Here is a 25,965-nt window from a genome sequence, read left to right as displayed (position 1 = left end):
CATGAAGCTTGATAAAGACATTAATGCCGCCTTTAGGATGAACTGTAATCACTTCATGATCCTGTCACTTTTCATCTATTGCCACCATCAGGTCAATTTGTTTCTACAAAATACCTGCAAAATAACATTTCCACCAGCTGTAGCCTACTTGGTGCTGTGTTTGGTGCTAATAAGCAAATATTAACATGCTAAGATCCCAAACTAAGATTGTAAACATGGTAAACATTTTATGCTGTTATTAACATTTAGCTCAAAGCACCACTGTGCCACAGTACAGCCTCACAGAGTCACTAGCATTCATGGCTGTACTCTTAGAGTTGTTATTAGATCATTACAGATGAAATCATTGTTGTTTTTATGACCTGCACAACCATGGCTCGCTCTCTTTTCTTTTTTTGGTAAAAAAATAGTTTTAATTTTGTAGTTTTCCTCTGAAACTTTGTGGCAGAGGACGCAGCCTGAAAAGACAGAACAGAGGCCTGCTGTTGTACATTATGTGTCCATGGAGCTCAAATCTGTTGTCCAGTGTTCATTGAAATCATATGTCTGAAATTAGAAAGGAATCCAAAGACACAACAACAGAAAGGTGGAGGATGAATTATCTCACATGGTCAGATATAAACACGAAACAATATTACACAACTCTTGTGTTTTTAGCCCTCTTTTCTGTCATTACCTGTTGTGGTTGTAAGAGATTAATTGGCTGTGACTGAAACCTACGTGCATCATGGGTGTCGGGAGAAAGAGAGCTGGAATTGGAAACAGGACTGAAACTTTTCTGTAAAAGCACACACCCTGAGAAACCGTCATCAATCAAAAACCCTGCTGTCTTCAGATGTGTGAGAGTAGGGAACTGAAACAGACAAAAAAAAGCCACAGAGACCAAGAGAGAAAAGAAAAAGAAAACAGGAGACAGGATAAAACTTCTACCGTCATCATATATTTACAACAGATTGTCTCAATATCAGTGTTTTAACTGCATGTGCTGTGCTCCAGAGGATAAATAGACATTTGTGTGGGGTGCAGCTACTGAGCTGACTCATTTTAATGGGATTTTGATGTATACAGTTCAACTAACTGAATGGCCTGTAGCCAAAATAGGAAGAATGGGCATCCCATCTTTCCACCCATTATTACAACTATGCCACTCTAAATATGCAGTAATCACCATAATTATGCCCCCTTAGTCTTGGGGCTGTGAACCAACAAAAAAAACAAACAACCCAGAGTTTAATTTAGCAAACACCTCTTAATGGAATTAATTATGGACTCAGACAACAGGATGTGAACTTTTTAAAATGCATAAAGAGCTCCAAGAAAGAATAAGCTCCTAAATTTAACTCTTATGTCTCCATAATAACCTAAATCCAGTTAGCTGATTAATGTCAAATAAAGGTTTTGTAATTTTGTAAGGTTTTTTGGATTTTATACTCTATGTGTTTATTGTACCTTCTTGGTCGGCATTAACGTTTTTTTTTTTGGGCATTAATTTTTTTTTAAAGGACAGTGTTAATCAGTTCAGTGTACAATTAATTATCAGTATCCTAAATTTCAATTTGTTTATGCTTTTATCTGCTCTTCCCACTTTTCACATATAATTACATTCTCAGTAATCTCATTTACACAGTGCCTTTTAAGTTAAGCAGTGGCTCAGTTAAGGTAGCTGTGTTTGGGTGATGAATTTAAGGTCAATTGCCACTTAGAGTAACACAATAAATATTCATTATTTGAGTCAATACAGCAGTTATGGGATGATTTTGAATGCTGTTGCGCTGCTTGTAACTGATGGGTAATGTTTTTTGGAGCATCATGCTGCCAACAATTAATAATTTGGCAGCTGATTGTTTTCGGTTTGCTATGATGACAGGATATACAATAGCAGTCTGCAACTGTTTGCAGAATTATTGTTTAATCAAAACAACAAGGAGTGGTTCTCTCATAAATACAAATGAGCTTGTCCAATCTGAGAATATAATTATACTCTAATCTGTACAATTATAGATCAATTTTTGCAGTCTGGCAAATGTTTGAACATGCTGACATGAAATAAGTTCTGCCATTTTAAAATAATATGCTGTTTGTCTAAGTTCAACCAGTTCAACTCTAAGTAACAAGACGAAGCTGCATAAACTCTTGACTTTTTTAGGCAATTTTATATGAATCACTGAACAGAATTCAACTGGAGCTGTGTGAAAAACAAAACACTTTTATATGCTGAATATATTATTCAAAATAACAAACAATAGGGTTATTGTTTATTTTATAATATCATATGGTTGGCTAACTACGGAAGCCAAAGACGGCCGTCCTTGCAATAACATTATTAATGCTTTCATCTTGAGATCACAAGTTAATTTATCTCGCTATCTTGAGAAAACGAAAGGCTGTAATTTATCATTAGAAAATGACTTGTTTTGATGTTGAACAATTATGGAGAACGCAAAAATAGTTGTTCATTCACCTGACTTCAGCCTTCAAGATCACTGTCATGACTGTCGGGCAGGATTCATTCATTCATTCAACTGAACTAACAAGAGAGTTTAAACTATTAATTACCTGGCAATGTGATGCAATACTGCCAGAATATATCAGGAGAAGACTGATATATAAATCAAAAATCCCTGCAATGTCGGGATTCTTTTCATGCACTTGGCTGCTAATTAATTTTGGTCAGTATGAAAATGAATATTTACTCATCCCTCCATGCTTTGTGCATTATTTTGAACCTAATCAATAATGTGCCATCTATATGCATGCCGGCATGGCTCTCCTGCTCATTGATAAACAGTATAAGTAATAAAAGGAATTGTTTTTTCGTGATAACTGGTTGATTATCTCTTTATCTCATGCTTGTTTTGATGAAGTAACAAAATAATTGACTGTAGATCTTGAGAGAGCTACACTAGAAAAATAACTGCAAGTTCTCTGCTTCCTTAGTCAACTTTATTTTTTTTAATGCAGAAATGATTTATTTTCATTTCCATCAACCCACTGCAACACATGCGGTATTGGAAGCCCACAATGTACAAACCCATATATAGACTACTGAATATGACCTGACCTATGAACATTGTTAGAGATCAACGTAAAACATCCCTTTAGGTCCCACATTTCACTCCACGGACGTTAAGTTAAATAAGTTAAATAAACTTTTTAATCATGTACTGCAATTTTTTGTCAAAAGCTGCCAGAGCTTTGTGGATTCATTTGAGAGGGAAAATCCTGCTGGGCTGCTCTTTTGTCTGTGTTAGCATTATTTACTGGAGTCCAATAAACCACTTAACCACTATTCAAGTCTTCAAGGAAAGATTATACTCACATTGCCTCAGCATTTTCTGGGATTCACAGAAATCTGTAACGTGAGCCCTGCTGGATGTAAGAGACAGTTGGCAAGGCTTAAGTTTACAACATGAAGGAGGGGCAAGGGGTAGTAAAGGAGTGTGTCTTTGTTGGTCAGTAGTTGTGCGAATTGGGAGATAACGCCATCCGCCAAAGGGCTATTTTTACATTCAGGGACATGGTCCAACTCTACCATTGTACCTCCACAGTCCACAGGAATAAACACCTGCCGCTGTTCTCAGAATAATTATACACACTGTTTGAGCTGCCTTGTCAGTGAGCACAGAGGTCTCCCTCCAGAACAGAAACATTTTAGCATGCATGGATAGGTAGGTGTAGGTCATTATTACCAAAAAGATTCCCTGCAATGCAGTGGATCCTTAAAATGGAAACTTTTATTTATGACTAAAGTAGATAAATAAGTAGGACTGAATTTTAAAGGCCCCGTCTCAATCAGCGTTTTACTATTAGCAATGTGATTCGACACAAACACAACATTTTCTGTTTTATTTTGCATATTATGATTACATGTTGATATTATGATGTAACTTTGATTGCTGATTATTTAGTTATGAATATTTAAGGTTAGTGAGAAAAATGTAGGATATGAAAACATACTTTTAGGGGTTTTAAACATGCCTGAAGCTTATGTTGTGTTTCTGTCAAACAGAAAGCACTGTATAGCAGCGACTTATGATGTTCATGTTTTTCAAAATCTCCACAATGAAATTACAGAAATAAAAGCAGAGGAGCTTTTATTTCTGTAATTTATTGTGGAGTCCTTGGAGTTATGGAACAATTTAAAAACTTGTAACATAAACAGAAAAATTCAAAATAATGATCCTTAGTTCCAAAAAAGTTTAGATTTTGGGTGCGATAGAAGTTTTGACAAAGCAGTAGTGATATAACATTTTATTTTATCCCCGTTGTGTAGCATTTATAAGCAGTATATAAACATTTAATTAACGGCTTACACACTCTAATGTAGCTGTAAGAAGATTGACTGTCTTTTTAAGTGTTTATTGATTTATCCATATACTATATAATATGGTACATGAAGAGATAACGAATGACTATAATATAACAACTGTTACAATAATGGTCATACAATGGGTTATGTTCATATGCACAATTATAAGAGTAAGTGAATATGAGTATGAAAGATACCATTAAATAATAATGACCTATTGAAGCTAGCTGCCTTCATTCAGAGAGCGTCCTGTAGCTTCACTTCATCATGTGGTCAGTAAGTTGACGTCTGATAAGAGGTGCCGGCCACTCCGATCTCTGCAGGGGCCTCCCAGGGGGGGAATCATGCTCTGGCCAGCTGGCTGTCAGTGGCAGCCGAGTGAGAACAGAGCTGATAGTCTTTCAGCATGACTGTACAGCTCCTCTCTGAACACCCTGCTGATGGAGATCTGGCTGAAGAACACTCAAAACATCACATGAGCACATGTAAAGGCTTGAACGGAAACGTACACTGATTGGCAGCATGAATGTTCCCTAAAGCTGCCTGGTTTGAGAATGTGTGTGTGTGTGTGTTGTTGTTGTTGTTGTTCCATTACGTGTTGCTCCAACATCACATCCACCATGCCATTGGAGTATTTCAAGTGCTTCCACGATGGACTCTCTTTCTTTCCAAAGTCAAACTGGTCAAAGTTAATTATTTTCTCTCATTCAGCCGTAAAAAAGAGGAAAATTTATCCTAAAAAAGTCAGAACTTGAGCTGTAAATTTTGAAAAATTATGCCCCTGAACTAAATTTTTATTCGATTGGAAGGAAAAGATGACATATATTAATCAAAACTGCCTTATTCCCAATATTGTTTTATATGCTGTGGATTCATGTAGAATATTTAGTAAAAAAGGGATTTTAAAAATGTCCCATTTTTCAAAGAAAAAAATAAATAATTCAATCTGACATCGAGGCCACATTAAATTAAAAAAGTTTTGAGGTTCTTGCTCATCAAATAATAAAAAAAATTATTGATTGAAAGTGTGAAATCTTATTTTAAATAGCCTACTTTTTTATTAGCTCCAGAAAAAATTGACCTTGGGTGACCTTTGCACTAAGCCCTAATTGATGCTCCCTCTATTAAAACCCGTACTTGAATGGAAGATAATGTGGCGAATAATGAGGAAGTGAAGCGTGAAACATATTGGATGGTATTTATTGTTGCCTTATGCAACCACAGAATAGGCTACAGTAATTGCCTGGAAATGAACTGGAATGTAAACCCAAACGTTTCTGGCCAGTCACTGTATATTAAGAATACAACAAGCCATTATATCAAAAGCATCTAATCAGGTTAAAAACTATGAAAGCATTGTATATGCCACGGTGCACTGGACTGGCATGGAAAATACGATCCTGCCAAATGCCAGCTGAATGGCCAGACTCAAAGAGCGTAGCCAGACTCTGAAAACAAGCTTGTCTCTGAGGGCCCAGAGGGACCAGATGCCAAGCCACAGCTGACCCAAAAACACAACACACTGCTACGCACTGCACTCTCACCTGTTTATTCCCACTGCCAGCTTGCTTTTTTAGACCTTTTTCACCTCAGCGACTGTGACTGTTTCCCACGAATGTTTGGGCTAAGTTTTCATGGTAGGGAATAAAATGGAGGAGATATTTGTTTGTTGTTTTACCTGCTTTGAACACAAGTTCATCATGGCAGCAGTATGTCCCACTGTTTGCAAAGGCTATTAAGGGGGTTTGTTTTTGTAAATCATGTTCCGAAACCAGAAAACATTTAATTATCTCAACTATACATCCAGTGTTTACATTAGGTTTTGCAATGGGACTAATCTCTCTTCAAATATTAACCTTGCATACAGTTACTGACAGATGTATGTGTGCTGCAATGTAGACAGAAAATGTGGAGAGAGAAAGAGAAGAGGAGAGAGTTTAGAGGAAGACACCAGGAAACGCAGAACAATCTCTTTGTGGATGTCTTTTTATGCACCAGAAGCCATATTTTAATATTTTATAAATGTGCCTCATTATTAATATTAATCCAGCTGTGTATCTCACAGTCTCCTCGTTCCACTGGCTCCCTCTGTTGGATGGTGTGGGTACTGCAGCCCTACGCCTTCGATACACACTACCCCACACAAACATGCATGCGTACATACACTTTTACTGTCATTTGGTTAATACTATATGGCTTTTGCTATTTTAAGCCGGAACACTCTTGCATATGTGATTAGACTTAATGTGTTTTCTATTTTATGCCCTGAGGGTTCTGTTCTAAAGAGCAATGAATATGCCTTAGTTGTTGGTATTAAATTATCAGTCTTTTTCTCTTTCTATAGCTTATGGAGGGCCTTTATTAAAAAAAAAAAAAGATACAGATGGTGTAATGATCAAATAGTTGTTAAGCAAGACGGCTTTGTTATTTCGAGTCAAATGGAGCCTATAAATGTGCCAGTAGGCTAATTCAGATGCAGTTATTCATAATGTCTCAGGGGATAGGGAGGAAGTGTAGATCTGGCTCTTGACTGAACTTTTCATTATTTTCACATGATTTAAAAGCATTTCGATATAGAGGCAGTGATGCCTGCCTGATGGATGCCGTACTATCGCAGCATTTTGTGTGACACTGTGGCCTCAGAGAGCTCGAGGCTGTTTTAACATCACTGCTCAGTCAAGTCATATTCCTGCATATTTCGTGTTTCACATCAGTGGGACAAAAGTCACGGAGGCTGCCCCATTCAAAGCCGGGCATCTTCAACGGCGCCTGTCACAGCACTTAACTGAGGGAAGATAGCTCTTCTTATAAGCATAATAGATGAAGAAAAAGGACTATTAAGCCAACTAAAGAAAATATGAACATATAAATAATAATAATAATAATATATTTAATAAAACATATAAAGAATATGATTAACAGTATTATATCTGAGGGATAATTCTGTCCAGATCTTTGCTTCAGCTCTGCAGAGCTTATTGACCCATGCATAAGGTCAGTGAACTGTGTTTATAGGCAACGTTCACAGTAAAAACTTTGTGTGTGTGTGTGTGTGTGTGTGTGTGTGTGTGTGTGTGTGTGTGTTTTGCAAGAAGAAACAGTGTTTTGTTCAGGGATTTACTGCAACAGCATACAGCCTCCTTTTCAATTAATTGTCGTTATGGGAGGGACTTTATTCACATGTGGCATACATTCAAATTCACCGCAAGCTGAGGTGATTGATTAGTTGGTTACGGGTACCAGAAATTCCCCAAACTGTGAGTGTTAATATACTCTGAGGCTCTAGTGGGAAAACTAAACTAAGATTTCGCCATTAATTCTGAGAACGCTGACAGTATTCGATGCATTTTCAGTAGCTGGCTCAGTCTAATCCTTTGTGAACACATCCATCTGACCTTACGCTACAACACAGTCCACATGATGGATTCTCTGCTAAAGACATAAATTCAGATTCAGTTGAGGATCAATGTCACTAAGGAAGGCATTGATTATTTCAGCTTGGCATTTCAGTGATGATCACACCAAATTCACACCCTTATTTGAAGTAATGGACTATTCCTGCCCCGAATCCCCATAATAAAAGCATTAAGCCTAGTTCTGCTCGGGACAATGAAATGGCCTTGGCAAGGTTAAAAACGCACAACAATTTTGTGAAATGACAACTGAGAGCATCCAGAGGGAGCAGGACAAAGTTCACTCAGCCAATAAACTATTTATGAAATTGGAGTGAAGTTTGAAGACCTCAGTCTCTCAAGAACACACACACACACACACACACACACACACACACACACACACACACACACACACACACACACACACACGTAAATAGGTCCCAAAATATATTAATATATTGAAGAAAAATCTAGTCACTAAATGTAAACAGTCCCTATAGGAATATTATACTTATATTTAAGTTAGAGGATTTCTCACATAATAACTTGCACAAACACAAAATGCCACTCTGCTTAGTCTATAAATCATTCATTAGTAAAGAAAAAGTTTCAACCTTTTGGGAAACACACTCGCTGTCTTTTTGAGAGTTAGATGAGAAGATCTATGACTACCGCTCTCCTGTCTGTATAAATATGAAGCTATATCCAGCAGCCAGTTAGCTTAGCTTAGCAAAAAAGACTGGAAACAGAGCTATCTTGGCTCTGTCCAAAGGTAACAAAACCCACCTGCTAGTACCTCTAAAGCTCACCAATTATCTTGTGTAAAAAAAAAAAAGTTTTCTTCTGTTTTCTGGGGATATGTTCTGGGCTGGGACCAGTACCTTTGTGGTTGCCTTGTAAAATGGTTCTGGACAAAAAATAGTCGACTGCGAAAGTAAAACTGCAAATTGTGCATTTAATACTTTTTGTGTCGACAAAAATACAACGCATAAATGAATGAGCTTTAGAAGTGCCAGTAGGCAGATTTTTATTACCTTTAGACAGGCCTGGCTAGCGATTTCACCCTGTTTCCAGTCTTTTTATGCTAAGCTAAGTTAGCCGGCATCTGGCAGTAGATCTTCTCATCTAACTCTCGCTCAAGAAGGCAAATAAGCATGTTTCCCAAATGTCTAACTTTTCCATGACACTGTCCTCCGTGCACATCATGGCGTCTCCTCCATGCACATTAACTACAAAAACAAACAAACAAACAATCAAAACATGAGCTAGATAACCATATTATACAGGCTACAACAAATTTATATTTAAACCAAAAGTCCAGCAGCTTATTCTTTCTTTCAACACACCGTGATTGTCAGAAACCTGTCAGTTTAATAAATGAAGCACAGTTGGCACACACACACACACACACACACACACACACACACACATCCTGGTCCAGGGTTTAGACCCCCCCGCCGTTACGTCACACGGGTACAAGGAGCGCAAGTTAGCAGCGGTGCGGCTCGCGCTCACTCAGCCACTGTTGCCAACTCCAACCACAGAGCAAACCCCCGTCTACTTTACTTTAAAAAACAGAACATTTTAACCCTTTTATTTAAAAAAAAAAACTGTCACCGTTTACTCGTCCGCAGGCGCTGACAGGACAGAGGACTTCTCTCCGAAGCTGAACGAGGCAGGCGGTAATTTATTTTGAAAAGTTGGATTACAGCGAGCCACTTGAACTGAGAGGAGATACTGTCTGCCAGATGCTGCTCGGAGGATGAGCAGCGGTGCAGCGCAAATTGGGGAAATAAGAGGAATCCCGTGCTGTCAACGGTAATTCATTTTGTGTTAATTTTCATCCAGTTTGATGATAAATCCACGTGTGCTTCGAGTGAACTTGAATGGCATCACTCACATGTAAATGATAATAATAATAATAATAATAATAATATTATTATAGGCTGCAGTAAATCTTAAAAGATCACAGCGATAACATCAATGAAATATTGCGCCTTTAAAGGGGGGATTGTACACGTGTTTACAATCGACTTAGAAACTCATTACAAGCACATTACCGGTGACTGTGGGTTGTGATTTGTTTTTTCTTGAGGTACATTTTGGGACACAGTTTTTAATTTCAGGAATGTTTTGCAGAATTCCAGCAACTTCACAGTGTCACTTATCGCTCCTGTTCAAATGGCCGTGTTATCTACCCGATCCTCTATCTGGCATCTGCACTTGGTCTGCTGCCCGGTGCGCCATAAACCCACAAGTGTCTTTTAGTTGGTGGATTTCAAAGTAAATGTGACCGGGTGTTTGCTAAGTGATGTATTTTGTATCTAGAAATGTCCGTTAATCTTGCGAGAGTTGTGACTGTTTATCTGGCTCTTAGGTGGGTGAAACACAACTGCACAGTTTTTGATTTTAAAGTCTTTAATTTACAAGATCAATAAACGAAATATAGTCTTCTTGTTAAAGTCCAGGTACATGTCTGCTTCAGTGTAATTTACTTGACTATATGTTGCTCAATTAGGAGCCACCATACCAACACTTATATCAATATGATATATAATGCTACACATACAGTGCAATTTGTATGATGAGAAGTTAACTTAAAAATAACTTTTGATGTTGTAAATTGTGGTATTGTTGCATTGTGTTCTGTGGTAGTGTTTCTTCGCCTGTGTTGACACCTGTATATTGAGGGCTCTTCAGACCACTACATCCTAGTGAAACCAGTCCAAAACCAGAATAAATTCCCAACAGTGCATCTTAAACTTGTGTTTTAGGATGTGGAACAAAAACAAATAAAAAAAACAACATTGTTTTGAATTTATGTTATTCTGCCCTTTTTGTGTATTTCTTTAACAGAATTATGAAACATATTCAAGACTAAAACAGCTGAGGTCAGGATGTGTACAAGCGGAAGATTTTAACTTGCAAAATTCATTTAATCGTGTACCAGGCAGAACAAACACATTAGTCCTTCTGAATACATAAGAATTTAATTGTTAGGGGAGTTATTGTCCAGGAGTGATTTTGATCCTAATTAGACCCACTTGGGCAGCATCACGCTGGTGAGAGGACAACATGTGGTCTCTCAGTCCCTCGTGCATCTGGTGTTCCACTGTACAGAGTGTGGCTAATAAATGTGCCCATTGTTAGGTAAACACCTCTGACATAACTAAACAAACATATTCATTACTACCACTACTAACATCTGTTGCAGTGATATAAGAGATCCAAGTTCCTTGCTGGAGTGACATCAGCCCCCTGGATACAGGTGCCCTCCATGAATGATTGATGCCTCGCTGTATGTTGTCTTTAGTGGTAATTTGCAAACATTAGCGGGCGGCACAGGTGCTTCAATGCATGCAAAATACATTTTAGTGCAGTTTTGTGATGCATAAAGTAATATCCTGCTTTCTAAGTGCTTACTATAATCAGCAGAGGGATCTTTTCTCAAGAGCATTATGTATGTGAATGAAAATGCTGAATAATACCAAGTGGTTAAGGGTTGCATTTGTTAATAGGTTACATATATATTTGACCCTCATATGCATGCAGCGCACATTGTGCATTCAGAAAGCTTGCCTGTGAAATGACTTAGACTCTGATCTGGCCTCAGGGGGTTAAAACTGAAAGCAGTGAGTGCTTTCTGATCTTTTCACCCTCCAGAGTCCTGTATGTCAGGACTGTAAGCCATGTGAGACTGTTCAGTTCCAGCTTCCCCGAGGTCTGTCAAATAAGGGCCATTCCACTGTTTCATGCTTTTATCAGCTTCGGATAATGATTTTTTAAAAACACATATCATGTAAAAAAAAGATGCAGTCTCTCCTTCCTCTCTTTGTCTGGGTAATTGTGTGTCTACAAAACAGCACTTGCATAGTACAGTGTGATCTCAGCTGCGATATGTCATCAAGGTGTGAGTGTGCTTACAGTATGTGGTAGGATACCTGGGTTTAGCTAATCTTGTTGATTATTTCTGTCAACAACCACAGACAGAGCCAAAAACATGTTTTATCCCTCCACCGCTGCAGGGAATTCGTTCTGTGTTGTGGGTTTGTACTGTCGGAATATTGCGGTCCCAAAGCAAGATAAACATGTAGTTATCTCAGCAGAGATTACAGGTGGTTACAGCTGACGTAAATATGTCATATATGATGAGAGGGCGAGGATCAGTCTATTCATAATAGACTTCATTAGTTTAATTGTCTTAAAAAGTCATTTATGAATCATTAGCAATAGCTCAGTCCGTAGGGAGTTGGGAACTGCAGGGTGACATCTTCCCACTAATGCACGTCTTTAGGTCCTGTGTTTGGTTGTGTGTGTATTTCAGACCTATGTGTGTGTGTGTTATAATAAAACTAACAGCAAAAACAAACAGAATTTCTCCAAGCAGGATTAATAAAGTGCTAAATTTAATTTAAATTCATTCTAACATTCAGACAGATTGTTTAGGACTTGTCTAGAACATAGTGTTAAAATCATAAAGAAATAACAGGATGGGTCCATTATAGTAAAATAATTAATAAAATGACTGATTCGTATTGGATTCACGTGAAATAGTCCTGCCCAGCAAGTAGATTTGACCTGTTTTAAAAAAATAAACTATTACAACTCAAGTAACTCTGTATGAAAATGATTGTGGTGGTAAGAGGAGCTAAACCTTATGTTGCACTTCAAAGACCTCCCTGGGTTTATTTATGTTTTCTCTGACCCATCTCTTGACTTAGAGACAAATTGGAAGACACAACATCAAAAAACATGGTTAAATGGGTACATGTACTTGTTTAACCCCAGTTCAAACCAAAGTATATCTTTATGGAACAACTGAACATTGTTTTTGATGTTAATGTATTTAATTGCAAAGGAAATAATAATTTAGGACGAGATAAAAAGTCAGACAAATATAATACCCTCTCCTTTTATGTCCCTGCAGTCAAAAAACAAGAAGAAGCTGAAGATGTATTTATACTATTGAAGCCATGCTTGGCCATGCATCCACGTCAAACAGTGCTGTCTGCAAAGCACTTTAGAGTTTTCCCTGTTCACAAACATTTGCTCGTCCTGTATGTCTTTGATCTGTAACTTGCTGAGTTGAGTTTTGGATACCCAGGCAGAGACGAGAGTTATGCTGTCTGTAAACAGTCAGCTTTCTGTCTGTGGTAACTGTGGCTGCTGGAGAAATATGGTGAAGACTTTTAGTGACGGATAAATCAAAGATCGGGAGGAGACATGACAAAGATCAATTGATTCTCTGGACTCAAGGGTACAGTACATCTTCACTGTTAATGGCCTCTGTTAGATGCATTGTATTGTATTCCACACCAGTTGCTTTGACCTCGTTGATTTATGTTTTCAGGATACTGTCAAGTGTTTACACTAAAAAGAGGGAAGAAAACGTTTTATCTAACACTTGAAAATGCATGGTTGTCCATTATATCTGTAGTGCAGTACATAATTGACATGCTGCAGGATTGAGGTCAAAGAGAGGCGAACGAAAGAAAGACTTGTCACTTGAGAAAGAGAAAGGACAGCCTTAACATACAGCCTTTTGTGGTTTCCTGAGTATGAGCTATCTAGATGAGATGCGAGAGAGAGAGAGAGATTGATAGATGAGAAGAGAGAAACACTGTGGCTTTACTTTCTTCTCGCTGTCCTCCCATACTTCTCTTTGTTGGGCAGAGAAGAGAGCTGAAAGTGAAAGAGAGAGAGAGAGAGAGGCTGAGACCAGAGACATAGAGATAGAAACAGTCAAAATCACAAAGAGACTGAGTGAGCCAACAAAAGAGGCAGACCTAAAGAGAGCGAGAGAGAGAGAGAGAGAGAGAGAGAGAGAGAGAGAGAGAGAGGGGCTAATCGGGAGGTCCTCTGCTGGTTGATGGCCTGTGGTGGTGCTCTCGACAGGTGTGACGAGGAGTGTTGGTGTCAGCACCCATCAACTACGGACGTCCTGTGAGGCTCTACAGGCTCCGATTCAAACAGACCCCGCGATGGAAGAAGGAGTGCTAAGAATAGCCTCTATTACAAAAAGCTGTCACTCTGGATTGTAAGGGTCTGCCTGTATACTGCCCCCAGGATCCACTTAACCCTGTGTGCCATCCAGCTCATAATACCCTGTCCGTACACACATACATTATGTGTACACACTCATAGGTAAAAATGCCCAGGTGATCTATTAGTATATTTGTAAGACATAGGACCGTAATCATGGAGAGAAGATAATATATAACAGATGATTCCTATTTGTTTTGTGATTAACCATCAAGTAGTGTCGAAGATATTATGCTTCAATATTAAACCAGGGCCAATTAAAGCAGAATTACTTTAGAAAAAGATTTTATTTACCCTAATCCTCCCGAAAAAACCCCAACAAAAACAAAACAAAAAATCCCCAAACAGAATACACGAGTATAAAATATGCTAACTTTCTTTCACTCATACACGCACACACGTATACTTTATATGTACAGATACACAGTGGTTATACACAATTGAACAGGAAGGATCAGAACCAATCCCTTCCTGTTAACGACAGGAAACATTTACCGCTTATTGAATAGACATCGACTCCAATGTTGCTTCCGGCCACGATTTGATGGGTGATTTTGTTGTCCAACTTTCAAGCACGTGCTGGGTTAAACGGATAAGTTAAGAGTTTATTAAATCTTCCCAAGTACACCTAACAGTGTGCCAGTAGCAGAGCAACTGTCAGTTCCTTTAATGAAACCTCTACGAAACAAGCTCTTTACTTCTGGAGGAAAATCTAATTTATTTGTTTTATATAGAGCAATAAACAGATACACTTGCTATAGCAAAAGAAAACCGCTGGTGAAAGTGGAGGATGCACACAGTGGTTACCCTACACTTTCCCAATGTCCGACCGAAGTTTTGAGATAAATTGGAAATAAGGCTTATCTGTAAACAGTATTTTTTCCATTAGTTTGTTGTTTCATTTGGGGCTGCCTGTCATTATTTCTTTAGTTTTCTTTATATAGGCCACAGCGCAAAGCGGATTGTGTTCTTGTTTCTTCGCTGATTTCCTTCTCGGCTCATTTGAGCATTGTCCTGATGTGGCTTTCTGGTTTCTGGGTAGCGTCTGTTGCATTTGCTCCATGTACTCCGCTCAGTACCAGGACCAGTATCAGATATAAAGTGCAGCACATTCCTTCACTTACTGTGGTCTGAGGGGCAGCCAACATCTTACCTTCCTGCCCCTGTGAACAAATTCAGACAATATTCTGATATTGCTGGTTGTGCTGTGGAGAAACGAAAAGATTAATCAATCTGACATGCCAAAAGAGTCGTACATAGCCTCACGGTGGACAGGCTAAATTTTTTCTGCAGCGGCAGTCAAAGGGAATCAGCACTTTAACTTCAGCTGTTGTCAAAAAAAGGAGCTAAAAATGTGTCTTTAAATTGGTTTTTATATGTTTGTGTTTTCCCACAGTCGGAAACCATTTTATCATCCCTTTTTCACTTTCACACACACTGAACATAAGAAATCTATTCTAATATTGTAAATAAAGCAAAACCAGAGACACAGTTCTCTGCAGAAACCCAATGCATCATTTCATTCTTGCTTCTGTAAGAACTTTGCTATTTCAGCCTCAGCACGAAGATTCACCACAGTCCCTTTGGGTATCAGCCAGACACCAAAACACTTAAGTCATATCCCTCCTGTCTTTGCTCATCAGTTCAAGAAAGTCCCACAAGAAATAGACTAAGGATTACAGTGTCCTACTGTGTATGAAGTTCAAAGGCGACTGTCTGATAGTTGTAAGTACAGAGATTAATTTATCCATTACCTAAAAATCAATACCTGCTCTCTGTCAATGTTGGTGTCATTTATAATGACTTTTTTAAAATCACTTATCCTTCAAATCTTGTTTATTCATTGTAGAATAGCTGTTATGGAGAATGCATTATTTCAGAATAATTATTTTTAATTATTGTGAAATGCCGACAATGTCTTTCGTCACATTTATTATTATTGGCATTATTATCACACGATCATAATAATTTTTTTTCTTGCAGGGAAAAATAATTTTAGACATATGCATAAACAGCGTCTAATATTCAAACCCCTGGGAAGGCCTTTCCTGTGGAAGTGCTCGACTGACATTTGAGGGCGTTGCTAGGAGATGCGCTGTCAGTTTCTGTTGTGAGCTACTCTCTAGAGCACATTATGATGTTGTTCAGCCTACAAACATGGCAAGACGTTTTTCTTTCCTGTGTCAACATGCTCGCAAAGTGTCAATTACATACCATTAGTAATGTAAGACATCTATCCCTGTACAACGTTATACATTTGTGAGGAGCCATAGTGCTACTAAGATTATATTTCTCTCAATGAGTGGAAGCTAGTTAGCCTAGCTTCTTGACGTTAGCAGTGATTCCCACTGGACGTTATATTTGGTAATTTCATCACCTGCTGATTCATCGGCAGCTTCCACACACTCAGTGCTGTGCTCGTCCGACATTATGGAAATGAGGGGGACTAGCTATAGCTGTCTCTCTTCCATGGCTCTAGTTGTGGTGATGGCAAAAGACCCAATTGTCAGAACTCACAGCGGGTGGTCTCGTAACCTGAGCACTCCATACTCTTCGATTCGAATCACAACAGTAACGTATGGAGGGCTCAGATCACATATGGTACCAATGATGGATAACGTCAACCCCCCACTCCTGGTCCCGCTTTTATTTGACTTTGAATAGAGAATAGACAGCTCCACTTTGGAGATTGCAGAACCGACAGAGCTGATAAGAGTGAAACTTTATTGCAGGCATTAGGATGTCATGCTCCAAAGTCTGTGTTGCTTAATTTGCCATAAAATGTTTGTGAGGATGATACAAGACTTTTTTTTTCTACGGGTGACCTCAAACCTTACCAGAATTGCAAGAATTGCATAGTAAAAACAGCAACATGTGCGATTACCTTATCTCAATTTATCTTACCTTATCTCAGATTTTTTTTTTTGTCTAAATGAAAATAAAACTATATTTTAAACTGTCAACACTGTTGATTAAATAAAATGAACAATGTATGGGAGTGAGAGTGAAAAGCCAACTGTCTTTGATATTTGAGCTCAACAGATGTGGACTAATAATTTAGTGCTCCCTCCCATATGTTAATACTTAAAGTTTTTAGGGTTTCTGGTAAAAAGCACTCTATAGACAATCAACCTGCCCATTAAATTCAATTATGGCTTATGTTTTGTAGATGGACTGAGATATGTGGCCTCATACTCTGGAGGTCATGACTGGAATTATCTCTGAGGACACAGATAAGTCATGTTGGCCCGAGAGAAGTCAGTGGGTTGTGATGATGGAAACACATCACTTGTCCTGCTCCAAGATGAATCACACAATCAGACGCAATGTGGCTTATATGATTACTCACTAATGACCAACCTACACACAGCAGTGTTGACTGAACAGGGGCCATGTGCACATGACTGTTCCGGGGTCACTTCTGGTCAAGTTGTCTATCAGATTTGGGAGTTTGAAGGGTGGTAGGTTGTGCTCATGTCTGGCTCATGGCTTGTTCAATGGGAGCGTTAACCTGCCCGTCCTGTGGGAAAGAATTCCTCTTCAGTGCACACAGAGACATTTCCATGCAGGGTGGAGGCTGGAATAAAAAGATTTATCGCTGGAGAATCAATACCAGCAGAGGTGCGGAAAAGGATTTGAAAAGATCAAACAACACAACAAGGTTTTGCTTTTCTCTGAACTGCTTTGTAAACCCTGGAGGAGGTAACGGTATTGAGCCATTTTCTGTTTGTTCAGATCCACATTGGTGAGACACTAAAAATACCCCCTCCTCCCTCACAACTTGTGTGGGTCAAAGGTCAAGTGTAGCTCGTTTGGCTCCCCAACACGGCCTATTATCACAGTACAGAGCACAAACAACGCTTTATCTCAAAAACTGCTCAACTGGAAACGCAACCATGCCTTTGCCATGGGCTTTGGGTCGCACACTGTTCACATGACAACTTTTTTCAGCCACAAACAAATTATCTGTAAATTCTGGTCCACCACTAATTTCAGAGTGAAATAATTGACAAAAAAAAATTACTGAATAAGTAGTACGTCTATGTCTCTAAAATAAAAGTAAAATAATATAATTTCTTAAAGTTACAAAGGATTCACATGAATAAAAACACAAAGTTAAAAGCAAATAAAATCCCAAATAAATTTAAAATGGTAGATAAAGCACATTGTTTTTCAAATTATAATAATTTTCAATTAAAAAAAATACCCTTAAGGAGCATACGGACAAATTTTATGTCCCCAGGCATCTATTTGTGCTTTTGTGTTTTCATTTGAATGAATACAAAGAATCAAATCGCTGTAGTTTTCTGTAAATTAGGTCCTCATGTGACAAACATGGCTCAGAAAATGCTTCCGGTTATAGTAAGTGAAGAGAATTAAAAAAATCAGACTGCCACACAGAAAAACACAACACCTACCGTACATCTGTAAAGCCAAAAGACCCGTCTCCTAAACCACTGCTTATGAAATGGAGCGTGACTTTAGAATATTTGTTAATAGGTTTTGCATCCAACTGAGCTTTACATCATCATTTGGCTAATAGACCTCAAGCAGAAAACGTGACAGTATTCCCTTAAAAAATATGAAACCACAGAGGGAGTCTTGGCTTACTTTTCTTTACTTCTCCAGCTTTTGGGGGAGCTGTGCATGGTCGCAGGAGTATAGTACATATGTGAATTTTGATACAAGATATATTTTCCCAAACTGTGAGTGCATTTCATGCGTGATGAGCTACAGCATCAAGAGTGGAGACTATTCCCACAACTGGGAGATATAGTACAAAGTGTCTTTTCTGAAGCTCATATTCACAATAACATGCAATAACTTCAGAATGATGCTCTACACACATGAAATAAGAATATATAGGACATGTAAGTGCATCTGGAAGTGAACCTTTTGTTTTATTGATACAGAACAGTAAAGAGCATGTATTATATCACATTAAACATAGAATAACGTCAAATGATACTGTTAAGGAAATTAAACTATGTCCTTTTAATTCGTACAAAAAACATGAAAAAAACATGAAACTACGAATTGTTGTTGAACAGTCTTTTTGCTGTCCTAAGCTAAGCTAATGCGCTGCCCACGGTGGCTTCATATTTAATATAGGGGAGATAAAAAAAACAGATTTCCTGAAATTTTCAAATAGAAAAATAGGTCGTACACATACACACGTTACTTAAAAACTTTCAGCCTTGGATGGTCTTTGTTATGTGATATTTTTAACACTTATTTCTACTTAGCCAATGCTGCTGCAGTGGTGCTTGCTTTTAGTGCTGTAACAGATTAACGGTTTGGAAGGATGGCCGGACATAAATTAAGGGATTTGAATTGCAGACTGTGTCAGACTAATATCTTCCAGAGGCGCGTTTTCGTCTGTGTTACCTTCACCGATGAATGAAGGCTTTCTCTTCAGTTTTCAGTGGCAGTGATTGTTAGTGGGAGTTGAAAAACAACATGTCCTCCTGCGTCACCGAAGAGACTGCTGATGTCAGTGTGTTTTTGACCTGAGGGGCTGGACATGGGCCTCCAAATGCTGTGTACACAGCAGGAGACATTGACCTCCATCCACATGTAACACACACACTCACACTCCCTGCTGAGGGCTGTCACAAGAACACAGGAAACACCCACAAGGTTTAGTGTTGGTTTTAGTGACTTAATCAACCCTCGCTACAAAAACGTCTGTGACAAACACTGAAATATTGCTTTAGGCTTGCTAAAAGAAATGTTTGCCAAGAATACAAATGATTTATGCATGTTTCACCAGCATATACCACCATATCAGCCAACAGTGCTGTTTCCTGCACATTATACACTCCCTCCAGAAAAACGCGATTATGCGATCGTTTAATTCAATGCATAATCAGCCAAAGTCTGCATATTTATGCGGGGACCGCATTTTTTCAAATACGCCACACTTTTGCCGCATAAATTGCAAAAAAAGTCACATATATCTTAGCAGAAAGTTGAAAAATTTTGCGTTTACTTCACACAAGAGCAGCCATTTCCCCCTGTTGCCATGGGAACGTTATGAACTGACGTAATTACGCGACGTGAACATCATCGAAAAGCTGCAGACCCTGTGATGAAGCCGCAGTATTTGCAAGTTCCCGCAATTTCATCACATAAAATTGCATAAATATCCCGCATATTCCATCGCATTTTTTAAGAAAAAGTGACGCATAATCAAAGACTTTTTTCCGCAACAATCACAAAAAAACTCGCGTTTTTCTGGAAGGACTGATTATAAGGCGTGAGCCGTCATAGGTGCTATGAGACATGCTATCCATGTATCTTCTTTCCTGTAAATTTTTTTACATTAAAAATGGCTAAAATTGTTGTGAAAAGTTTATTATGCTAACATTTGCTATGTAGCACTAAACTCAAAGTATAGCTGTGAGTGGTGGGATCTTCATTAGTCTGGCAGGTATAGCATAAACCAAAGTATTAGACAAATTAAAATTTTGACCCTGTCTGAAGAAGTCAAAACTCCAGTAACACTTGTAATATAATAAAGTTATTTACAAGTGCTGTTGGAGTTTTGACCTCTTAAGACTTTTTTCCTTCTCCATGCACCTTGGAAGTAGACTGGGTGAAGGTGAGCCAGAAATATGTCCTTTGCTTCTACATCCCAAGAGCCATGGCTGGGAAAAAAAGAAAAAAAAAATAGAATAATAAAAATAGTTTGACAGTTTTCAAGTTTGACATCCTTTTTACCCCCAGCCTGGATGCATTAAAAATAGATGTACAAAAAATACACTCTGTATTGTAACTACTATGTGTCACAAACTGTACATGTTATTTCTGTGCGGGAACAACTTGGGGGGTAAAGATGTTACAGTGACCACAGACAAGCAGTGGAAAAGTTAATTTTGTATGAATCATGATAGAAGTTGTGGTGTTTCAAACTAGATAAATTTCCGGCCATTAAAACAACATATTATGCTGATAAATGAAGCAGTTTTTAACAAGCTTGCATGCCAAATCAGCAGTTTTTCTACTGCCTCTAAACGTTGGTCTCATGGTGAGGATTTATATATATGACAGAGATAATTCTAATTCCCTCTAAGTACCATCTGCTAGTATTTCATCGTTTGCTATGTATAAGCTTTCAGAACTGAGCAATGCCAGGGCATTTATTGTTCTTTCATGACCCCCTCCCCTACCCTCACCTAGCTGACTGATTCGCTGGCTTCTTTTTTCAGTGCAGTGATTCGTGCCTGCCATCTTGCCTCTACAGCTCCCTCCTGTCAAACCTCATCTCCTCCTCTCCTTTAAAAAACTGCCATTACCTATGCTGCCCCCACCTGCTGAGCTGCGTTGTCATAAGCTAAACATATCAAATATTCATTACGCACTAGCACACTGCTGCTATGGAGCATTATTCATGCCCTCCACAGACATGTGTTGAGGGTCTTTCAAGAGCTCAACACAGCCTCACACAACATCTATCCAACAGCTCTTTCTCAGGTCATGGCTATCAGCACAACAGATCTTATATGCAAACATGTGAGCAAGTGGATGACAGATATTTATATTCAAACACCCCCCCCCCCCGTTTATAATCTCACTTTGTATGCCATTTTCTAGTGTGTTTGGTTCAGTGCTACAGAATGTAACATTTTACAGAAGCAGTGTGTCTTCGCCAGAGTTTTAGTCTTTAGCTAAGTGAGACTACTTCCGATCAGTCATCTGTTCTTCAAGAAGTCAGTTCAGGATTAGGACCTAAGTTGTAGAATAACAATTCTGTAAATGTAAAGAATACTCTTGAAGCACTGAGGGTAAACGTTAGGAGTGAATGCGGTCAATGAAGGGTCCTCTTAAGGATAGACGTACAAGAAAACGTGTGTGTGCATGTGTATATTTGTGTGCTCATCTTTTTTACTGCCTAATTAGTCTCTGTTTGCTGATTGCATTACCTGCATTACATAGCCACCTAAATGTTTCTAACAGCCGTGTTTGTGCAGGCTGAAGTAACTGCAGCTGTGACACAACTGTATTACAGTATACTGGCTTTCTTACTGTGTGTTGTACCGTTACATCCAAGACTCATCATTTCATTTCTAACAGATTTTATTTAGAAAATCTCTGATTAAGATTATTATGTCCCTCACACATGGAAAGCTTTCTTTGTTAAGAGTAAACAGGGTCCAAGCACAGGTTAAAATGTGCTAAAAGAAAGTGAAAAGAAAACTGGAGAATAAAAATAATAAAAAATACATTTGGTTTATGTTTGATTGATTTTTTTAATAATCAGGTTTTCATCCAGACTTTTTTGGTTTATTGAGTTTCTTTGCTATTCAAAAGCAAATACTGGTAAATTCTTACATTTTTTAAATTTTAATTTAAGAAAACATATAATGAAACAACAACAATAAAACTTAAAAAAATTAGGAAAAAAATGGCATTTGAAGACATCACCTTGGACACTTTTATTCTATTTTCTGAAATTTTAGAGACTAAATGATTAATCGATAATGCAAATAATTGTTAGTTGGCGCCCTAGTCCTAACTACAGTCTCATATAATATGACTTTATTATAGAAGTAACCAGATGAAATGTATAGACTCTGTCGGAGGCTTTGGATTTATTCTTAACGTTCTTGACCTATATAACATCTACAGCTACCGCGCTGCTTTCTCTCCCTCTCTCAAACTGATGCTCGCTGTTGCGTGACATGTTAATATCTTGTTTGCGTCGCACCAGACTTTCTCATGAATGACTGAAGATGTTGATGCTGCATAGTGCATGTCAGCCCTGCTCAGTGATGAGAGACAGGATACGTTGTTTTTTTTTTTACAGGCTATGAACTACATCTCTAGTGCAAGGACATGGGAAATGATAGTTCTATAGGTCTCGCCTGCCTAATTAAATGACTGAAAACAAACCAGGCCAGATGCATTTGACGAGCTACAGTCCATGTTCATGGATCAGCTATCTGTTTTGCTTTTTACTTTATCTCAGGCGGAGCACATGATTTGTGTTTGCAGATAATGTCTGTTCCTGTGACCTGAACTGTTTGTGCGGTTAATTCTTTCAGGAGTGGGGTCAGTTGCAACAAGTGAACCTCTAGCTCTTCATGAGAGAATAAATTACACTTGAAGCCAATTTAGGTATCTGTGCAGCTCAGAACAGAATAAAAGCGTTAGCATGGCTGCCTTACATTCCTCATATATGCTATGGTGGCTGTGGCTCAGAGGCAGAGCGGATCCTAAATCGGAAGGTTGTGGGTTCAATCCCCAGCTCCTGGTGCCATATGTCGAAGTATCCTTGAGCAAGATACTGAACCCCAAATTGCTCCCGATGCCGTGCATCGGTGTGTGAATGTGTATGAATGTTAGTTTCTGTTCGATGGACTGTGCCATCACTGTGTGAATGTGTGTGAAAGGGTGAATGTGGCACGTAGTGTAAAAGCGCTTTGAGTGGTCTTAAGACTAGAAAGGCGCTATACACATACAGGTCCATTTACCATTTATGTGCAGCGCAGACGGCTCTTTAAGATTAAATACACTGGGATCATCCCTTGTTTTTTTGTTGAGGAGAAGCAGCTGGGATTAACAACAAAACAACTTGGTTATGCATGAAAAAACCTCTAGCAAACTGAAATTATTTTGGGAGCATTACAGAGCACTTGAGGCAAAGTTTACATAATGGTGGCTTTAAGCATCTACTGTAAGTGTCTGTCTATGTGGGTGTGTTTGAGTGATGAGTGAGAGAGAGTGGCAAAGCTTAATGCGTGAATAACTGAGAGGATCGGGCAGCAGATTCTTCTTTCTTTGCTTTCTCTGGCAACTTGTAGTACGAAATTGAGTTCATTTAGATTGGGGGGGGGATAGAGTGAGATAACACAGATGAGAAATACGAGCGATAAAGAAAAGCAGGGGCTGTGGGAGCCAAGTGAAATCGAGCATATCACCTTTATGTTTCACTGTCGGAATGCATGCATTGAGATTTACAGTTTTAAACCTTGAATGTATGCTTAGGGCCAGGTTATAAACAGTTCAGGAGACAACTAATTCATCATTAACATCTACTGAGATAAATTAATACATTAATGTAAGTACAGTAGTGATTCTTTTCAGGGATTAATAAGAGTCACTTTTTCTGCTGCTTGGGATAACATTAGTGTCAGCTCTGAGGAACCTCAACCTCACCAGTTATTTTGGGAACCTGCTGCACACACACACACATTAAATTAATATCTCTCACTGAATCACAGTAGCCTGAAGGTAAGTTACCAGCTGGGAAAATCTTGACAAGAAAAGTAATAATTCACTTCCTTTTACTACGCTGATGTTATTTAATCTTAATAGGATCGTTATTATTTGTAATCATAGTGTTGTTTCAGAATAAACTTCACAAGTTATCGGCATTGTGTCAAAGTACTTTACCCAACGTTCTTTTTGGATAGCAATAAGTTTCTCACACAGAGGCTCAAACTTTCTTAAATTCACTGTTGGTTACGGTCTCCTCAGGAGATTTGGTGATGATTAAAACATAAAACAATACCAGCCTTTTCCTCTCTATTACCGTCGTGATCCAACCAACATTCACTTTGTAAGTGCTTTTACATCTACTGTTTAAAGCTTCTGTAGGGCTTCTGTAATATCCATGAAGATGTCTCTCTTTTCATGCTGTGCAGGAGGAGGTGGGAACATGAAAGCAAAAACAGCAACTGGTTTGACATAAAAAATGAAAGCTAGGGTAGGTAACATTGCAGAAACTAGCAAGATACAGCTAGAATTTGTAAGTATCCAACCAAAAATATCCCAATCTCTCCCATCAGGTCTCCCTCCAAAGCCAATCTCCCAACACACATGAACATGCACTCCCTGAGAGGAGCACAGCGTTGTCATTGCTAAGCATATTCAACTACCTCTACTTTTATTGTTTACTTGCGAGTATTGCAAGTCTGCCAATGTCACAAAAACCCGGGGTTAGGGTTAATTACCACTTTTGAAAAGTGTGAGCAGCCTCTGATCTGCACATCCTCTTGCCCTGCAGCCACTCTCTTGTAAATTATGTCATATTTTTGTTTTTCGGTGGGTTGAATTGCCTTGCTAAATAAGGTTTAAGACATTCAGTGTGTTTCTATGTATGGGGTCAACCACACTCTACAGCTTTGACACTGTATATGACAGGGGATTACTGCACATAAACACTGCTTGCCATAAGAGCTCAAAGTACAATAGAGCTGTGTGGACACGAGGTTGGGGAGTCATGGTGTTGGGATCACCCGGGCCCTTTCATAATTCATAAGGTCTATTTGGAGTTACCTCATAAACATTAAACATTACAGAGGGCACTGTAGGAGGTGCCTATGTGAGTTCCTCTGCTGAACATATTGTACATATTAAACATACAAGGGTTGTTTTTGGGATTATATCTTGTTAGATCCCGAGTTACCCCCGTTTAGGTGGTACTGGACCAGCTCTCCGTCATAAAGGGTCCGAGCCTCTTGCCTATGAGTATTACCTTATTAGGTTAAAAAGACTATTTAAGCTGGTGGTGATGAGACACGCCTAGCTTCTAACTGCCTTCATCCGAACGCCTACCCTGCTCACCCTAGTGTAGCACCTGACCGAATAGCACCAGAGCCAAGTACCGCACTAGTCACGTCCGTTAACTGCAGCTCTCCTCTTATTGATCCGTGCACTTGTTAGTTGCCAGGATTATTTTAGTGGCTTGTACAGTAAGTAAATTTCTGTGGCTAGAGTAACCGTTAAATTGGTGAACACACTACCTAATAATTACTGCCTGATGAGATATCATAAATCCAATGTCCACAGTTTATTCTTCAACTTCAATGGTTATTTTTATTGCAAGATTTAGCAAGGGCCAGCATACAGCATGTACAAAAAACTGATTGTTCACATTCACTAATAATTATTCACTATGTTTCTAATATTAAGTAAATAATTGTTTGAATTTCAAACCCCTGATGAAAAGGCTTGTAGCTGAATGGTTGAATGTCCAGCTTGAAGAGAGAGAGGGAAGAGGTGTACCGGCCGATACAGTTCTTCCTCGCCTGTCGTACTGTTGGTTGCTGTTGAAACTCCTGACTTTGTCCAAAGTCTGCAAAGTCTCTGTCCAGTGCAGTCTCTGATGGCAGGGTGAACGAAAGAGTGATCCTTGGGGATCAATTGGTGGAGATGGTTAATCCTCCTCTGCCCGCCGCTCCCGTCTCGGCTGTAGGTTGTTGGACTTCTCTT

At 38.8% G+C, this 25,965-nt stretch overlaps 1 protein-coding gene across 3 annotated transcripts in view; it reads left to right on the top strand.

Annotated features, from left to right (window-relative positions):
* The first annotated feature begins 9,210 nt into the window (after window positions 1–9,210).
* The window catches only part of gcgra (glucagon receptor a), a 39,378-nt gene continuing 22,623 nt past the window's right edge, over window positions 9,211–25,965 (top strand). For 2 of the 3 annotated variants that reach the window (XM_051388784.1, XM_051388783.1), the window contains exon 1: window positions 9,211–9,522. The gene's annotated coding sequence lies outside the window, so the exon portion shown is untranslated. Of the gene's footprint in view, window positions 9,523–25,357; window positions 25,446–25,965 lie in introns of those variants that run through there. The other variant, XM_051388785.1, reaches the window with a different exon arrangement.

Source organism: Dicentrarchus labrax, unplaced genomic scaffold (genome assembly GCF_905237075.1).
Source record: "Dicentrarchus labrax unplaced genomic scaffold, dlabrax2021, whole genome shotgun sequence".
Taxonomy (NCBI): Eukaryota; Metazoa; Chordata; class Actinopteri; family Moronidae; genus Dicentrarchus; species Dicentrarchus labrax.
This window is presented reverse-complemented; position numbering and strand designations above follow the sequence as displayed.